General features: G+C 59.2%; 1 protein-coding gene across 2 annotated transcripts in view; it reads right to left on the minus strand.

The window, feature by feature from the left end:
* The window catches only part of SCARA5 (scavenger receptor class A member 5), a 155144-nt gene extending 151889 nt beyond the window's left edge, over positions 1 to 3255 (minus strand). For both annotated transcript variants that reach the window (XM_032801714.2, XM_032801713.2), the window contains exon 1: positions 2480 to 3255. The gene's annotated coding sequence lies outside the window, so the exon portion shown is untranslated. The remainder of the gene's footprint in view (positions 1 to 2479) is intronic.
* Positions 3256 to 5440: the final 2185 nt, after the last annotated feature.

A 5440-nucleotide genomic window follows, 5' to 3' on the forward strand; every position in this document is an offset into this window, starting at 1 on the left:
AACCCTTTTAATGAGCTTTAGTGCCTTTTAGCACTAGCTGATGCTGAGAACCAGTGATACCTTGTGAAGGTGACTTGAAAAGAAGTTTTCTCAAAACCGGGTTTGTGCCGAGATGTGGAAGGTTTTTAAATGTTTATTTTTCCCAGGGCTGCCCGGGGGGCGGGGGGAGCAAGTGGGGCAATTTGCCCTGGGCTCCACAAGGGCCCCCACAAGAATAGAGTATTCTATAGTATTGCAACTTTTTTTTGTGGAAGGGGCCCCTGAAACTGCTTGTCCCCAGGCCCCCTGAATCCTCTGGGTGGCCCTGGGTTAATATGGGGCTGCTTCTGTCAGAGCTGAGCCTGCCAGGTGGAATGTGCCGAGCACCCCCAAACTCATCTCACGTGTTCCCCTCAGGCGCTGGCTGTGGTGGAGAAGGGCCTGCTCGCTCTGCCACGCCCCCTCCCTGCCCCTTCTGGCTCCAGCCACCATCAGCTGCTGCCTGCTAACGCCTCTGGGTTTAGTTCGCGAGACCCCCGGGCAAACGGCTCTGGCTCCATCTGCTGGGGGACCCCCAGGGCTGCCCTGTTGGAAATGGCTCCACTCGGCTCTCACATGCCCAGCCCTGCACCGAACGCTCGCAGAGCATTCACACCACAGTGCGGATTCGCTCAGAGCAAGTGGCGGGTTCTTTAGTCTCTCTAATACAGATCCAGCCGGGCTGTCTCGTCAGAACCAGCCATGCCTGGCACATGGCGCAGAAACCCTGGGCATTTCCATCGGGGCACCGCTGCTCCAGCTGTGTGGGGGCGAGGGGGGGCTGCTGAACATACACAGCCCTCGACGGAAACCTTCCATCCCACCCTTTGCTCTCTCTAAGGGGTGCAGGGCTCTCCCTGCCCCATGGGCCCCCTGCACAGGGCTGGGGGTGAGGCTGGCGGCTAGTGACTCAGTGCATGTGAGCAGCTCCTTGTCAGCACTGAGGCACTAACCGGGCAAAGGAGGTGTCACTGCGCCGGTTTTACAGAGGGGCACGGTCAGGTACAGTGAGAGCCATGGTTGGACCCGGGTTGGGGATCCAACATTTGAGCACCCAAAACTGATAGCCACTTTGGAAAATGGTAGCCTAAGTACCTTGCTCAGAATCACAAAAGTAGCAGCCTCCTGGATCCCTGAAACCGCTGTTCTAACCACTACACCGTACAACCAGAGAGAGAGCCCAAGAGTCCTGGCTCCCAGCCCCCTGCTCTAACCACTACACCATACAACCAGAGATTGAACCCAAGAGTCTGGCTCCCAGCCCCCTGCTCTAACCACTACACCATACAACCAGACAGAGAGCCCAAGAGTCCTGGCTACCAGCCCCCTGCTCTAACCACTACACCGTACAACCAGAGAGAGAACCCAAGATTCCTGGCTCCCAGCCCTGCTCTAACCACTACACCGTACAACCAGAGAGAGAACCCAAGATTCCTGGCTCCCAGCCCTGCTCTAACCACTACACCGTACAACCAGAGAGAGAACCCAAGATTCCTGGCTCCCAGCCCTGCTCTAACCACTACACCGTACAACCAGAGAGAGAACCCAAGAGTCTGCCTCCCAGCCCCCTGCTCTAACCACTACACCGTACAACCAGAGATTGAACCCAAGAGTCCTGGCTCCCAGCCCTGCTCTAACCACTACGCCGTACAACCAGAGATTGAACTCAAGAGTCCTGGCTCCCAGCCCTGCTCTAACCACTACGCCGTACAACCAGAGATTGAACCCAAGAGTCCTGGCTCCCAGCCCTGCTCTAACCACTACGCCGTACAACCAGAGATTGAACTCAAGAGTCCTGGCTCCCACCCCTGCTCTAACCACTACACCGTACAACCAGAGATTGAACCCAAGAGTCCTGGCTCCCAGCCCTGCTCTAACCACTACGCCGTACAACCAGAGATTGAACTCAAGAGTCCTGGCTCCCAGCCCTGCTCTAACCACTACGCCGTACAACCAGAGATTGAACCCAAGAGTCCTGGCTCCCAGCCCCCTATACTCATCAGGAGATAACGTTCCTTCCCAGGCAACTCTTTCGATGGTGCATCCCTTCTCAAGCAGCTCCGTTAACCAGCTGCCCGGGTACAAACATTCTGGGCTCCTTCAAGTCCCTCTTGACCTTTAAAGTGTATTATCAGGAGCAGCCAAAAATCACCGTGTCCTCTGCTATCCAACGGTCCAGCAACCCAGCCCTGGGTGGGAAAGACGCTGCGAAGAGGGAATCAGCGAGCGACCCCAGTACAGAACCTTTTCCCGAGCCTTCCTGAACAGGGCCTGAAGCCCAGAGTAGAGCGAGTGGCCTCTCGAGAGCCAGGCTGGGCTTTGAAACACATGCCCGACACCCTCATCCTCACTCTGGGACCCCCTGAGTGCACCAGCCCACCCACTGCCGTGGGAAATCGCGCCACCCTGGAGAAGTTGCTTAAGCTGTGTCTGAAACGTAAAGCTGCACACAGTGACTCACCTGCAGGCTGAAATCTTGCAGCTAGAAGGACGAGGCGTTTTCCAGTTAGTTCCTAGGAGGCAGCATCGCCCAGGGAGGAGAACAGAACTTTGTGCTTTACAGAGAGCTCCAGAAACTCAGGAAGGGAAGAAAAGAACTAGGCAGCATCTGCAGCTTCCTCCATAGTCGGCTGGGGCTGGTCAGCCTCTTGCAAGGTTGTGCTGGGGGGATGCAGAGATTTCCCCAAATCCTCCTGGCTCCTTCCCAGTGGGTGAGAAGTTAGGAGAGAGACCCCAGCCCTTCTCTAGGACCAGCCAGTGCAACAGCCGAGCGGGTTTTCCAGGCTCGTGTGTGCAGCCACCAGGCCTGGGGGGAGAGGGCACCGAAGGATGCTCCGCGGAGCCGGAGGCAGCTGCAGGGCTGGGCTGCTGTGAACTGAACTTGCAGGGGACTTTTGTAGCTCTTGGAGGAGTTGCCAAGGCTGAAGTTGGGGGTTTGTGCGCCCTCTTGTGGCCAAGCGCTACAATGCGAACGTATCGTGGCAATGCACAACAGGGCGAAAACCTCAGCAAAATAGCCAGGGGCTCGTCCTAGCTGTGGTCTCTCGTCCCCTGAGTATCCAATCGCCTTCCTCTTTATCCTCCTGCCAGGGGGGAAGGCTGTTCCCCAATGGGCAGAGGGGAAACTGAGGCACAGAGGGACTAAGTGACTTGCCCAAGGTCATACAGGGCAGTAGTTTTATCTGGCGACCCAGTGGAAGAAAATTGTCAATGGCCATGACTCAACGCAGCTGGGGATGAGGGGTTGGGGTGTGGGACAGGCTCAAGGCTGAGGCAGAGGGTTGGGGTGCACAGGTGAGGGCATCAGGGTAGGGCCAGGGATGAGGGGTTTGAGGTGCAGGAGGGGGCTCTGGGTTTAGGGGGGCTCAAGGCTGGGGCAGGGGATTGGGGTATGGGACAGGGTCAGGGCTCTGGGCTGAGGGTGCAGGAGGGGGCTCTGGGTTGGGGGGGCTCAGGGCTGGGGGAGGGGATTGGCTCACAGAGTTGGGACTCGGGCTTACCTCAAGCGGCTCCCAATCAGTGGGGCAGCAGGGGTGCTAAGGCAAGTCGCCTGCCTGTCCTGGCACCACGGACTGCGCTGCGCCCCAGAAGTGGCAAGCAGTATGTTCGGCTCCTAGGCGGAGGTGTGCAAGCGGCTCCGTGCAGCTCTCGCACGCAGGCACCGCCCTTCCCTAGCTCCCATTGGCTGAAAACTGGCTAATGGGAGTGCAGAGCCAGTGCTTGGGGCAGGGGCAGTGCGCAGTGCCCCCCCACCCCCGCCTAGGAGCTGGACCTGCTGCTGGCCACTTCCGGGGTGCAGCGCAGTGTCAGAACAGATAGGGACTAGCTTCCCTTAGCCGGGCTGCACCACTGACGGGACATTTAACAGCCCGGTAGGAGGTGCTGGCCAGAGCTGCTGTGACCCAGCGCCTTTCGTTCCGCGACCCAGTACCACAGTTTGAAAACCACCGATACAGGGTGTCTGCAGCGGAGTGGGGAACGGAACCCAGGTCTCCAGCTAGTGCCTGAAATGCTGACTCACCCTCCCTCTCATCCTTCGCAGGAAGAGTCAGGAATAGCCGCCCTGGCTCCAGCCACGTGGAGTAGCCCTAGTGGGAGCCCTCAGCTGGGTTTGAACCCCGAACCTACAGCACAGCTCTCTAGCACCCAAGCTAAAGGAGTAACTCCATTGCCTGGTAACCATAGTAGACTGGTAACCCCCAGTGAGCCGACCAGCGTGTGTGTGTGGATGTGACACACCTTGCCAGTGTATTTCCCCTCCCCGCAATAGGAAAATGACTGAGTGGCAGGCTGGCTTCACAGCCCCACTGCAGACGTGGGGGTTACAGGGAATCGCAGACCCCAGCCCCACCTCACAGAAGCGTGAATGTTTCCGTGACGCTGCACAGACGTTTCCCCCGGCGCCTCTCGGTGTTTCTGAGCAGTGAGGCGAATACCTCCGCCCTGCCGGGAAGGAACGTGTCCCTGTTTCCTCTCAGAGCAGAGTGGGAGCTGCCTTGTGCCTGGCAGCGGGAGGAGAAGAGGGGAGAAACCCCTCCCTCCCGCTAAGGCAGAGGTCTTCAATCTGTGGGGCATACCCCCTAGGGGGGTGCAGAGTAACATTCGGGGGGCACAGCTGGGGGCACAGGGAACCTGGAGGGAGCGTCCCCCCAGCTTCGTTCCTGGCCCCACACGTGGGGTCCCAGCTGCCCACTGTGCGCCCAGGGATCTGTGCCTGGCCAAGGGTCCTGTTCCACCTCCCTCTCCAGCTGTGGCCTCCTTACCCCATCCCCACCGCTGTGGCCCTGCTTCTGGCTCTGGGGGCAGGGAGGAGAGAGACGGGGGAAGGGAGGCATGAGATAAAAAGTTTGGGGACCATTGGTCTAAGGGCCCCCCTGCAGCCCTCCAGCTACTGTACCATTGTCATTGCGGGGGGGGGCAGATGACCCTCTTTCCTCCCCACCCCCCATCCACCCCCTGAGATTCAGTAGCCCCCTCAGCTGGCTCCACCCCCGCCCCCCAGGGCGGCTCTAGGCACCAGCAAAGCAAGCACCTGCTCGGGGCAGCCCATTTGCAGGGGCGGCAGGGAAGCTGAGACCCAACAGGGGTCTCTGGGAGCTGTAGTTCCTTGGTTAGCTCCCTGCCTATAGAGCCAGCCCTGGAGCAGGGAAAGAACTACACTTCCCAGCATTCCCTTGGCCACTACCAACTGGAAAGGAAGGCGGGGGAGCTCATGTGGCAGCATGTGCTGTGAGTGCTGTGAATGGTGGCGAGAGCATATTTTAAAAACAGGACACGCCAGGGGGAGGGAAATCCCACTCTGCCACCATCCACTCCCTCCGACTGCCCCCCCCAGAAACCCCAACCCATCTAACTGCCCCCTGCTCCCTGTCCCCCGATCACCCCCTCCCGGGACCCCTGCCCCTAACTGCCCCCCCGGACC

This window comes from Chelonoidis abingdonii, chromosome 3 (assembly GCF_003597395.2).
Source record: "Chelonoidis abingdonii isolate Lonesome George chromosome 3, CheloAbing_2.0, whole genome shotgun sequence".
In the NCBI taxonomy this organism is placed as follows: domain Eukaryota; kingdom Metazoa; phylum Chordata; order Testudines; family Testudinidae; genus Chelonoidis; species Chelonoidis abingdonii.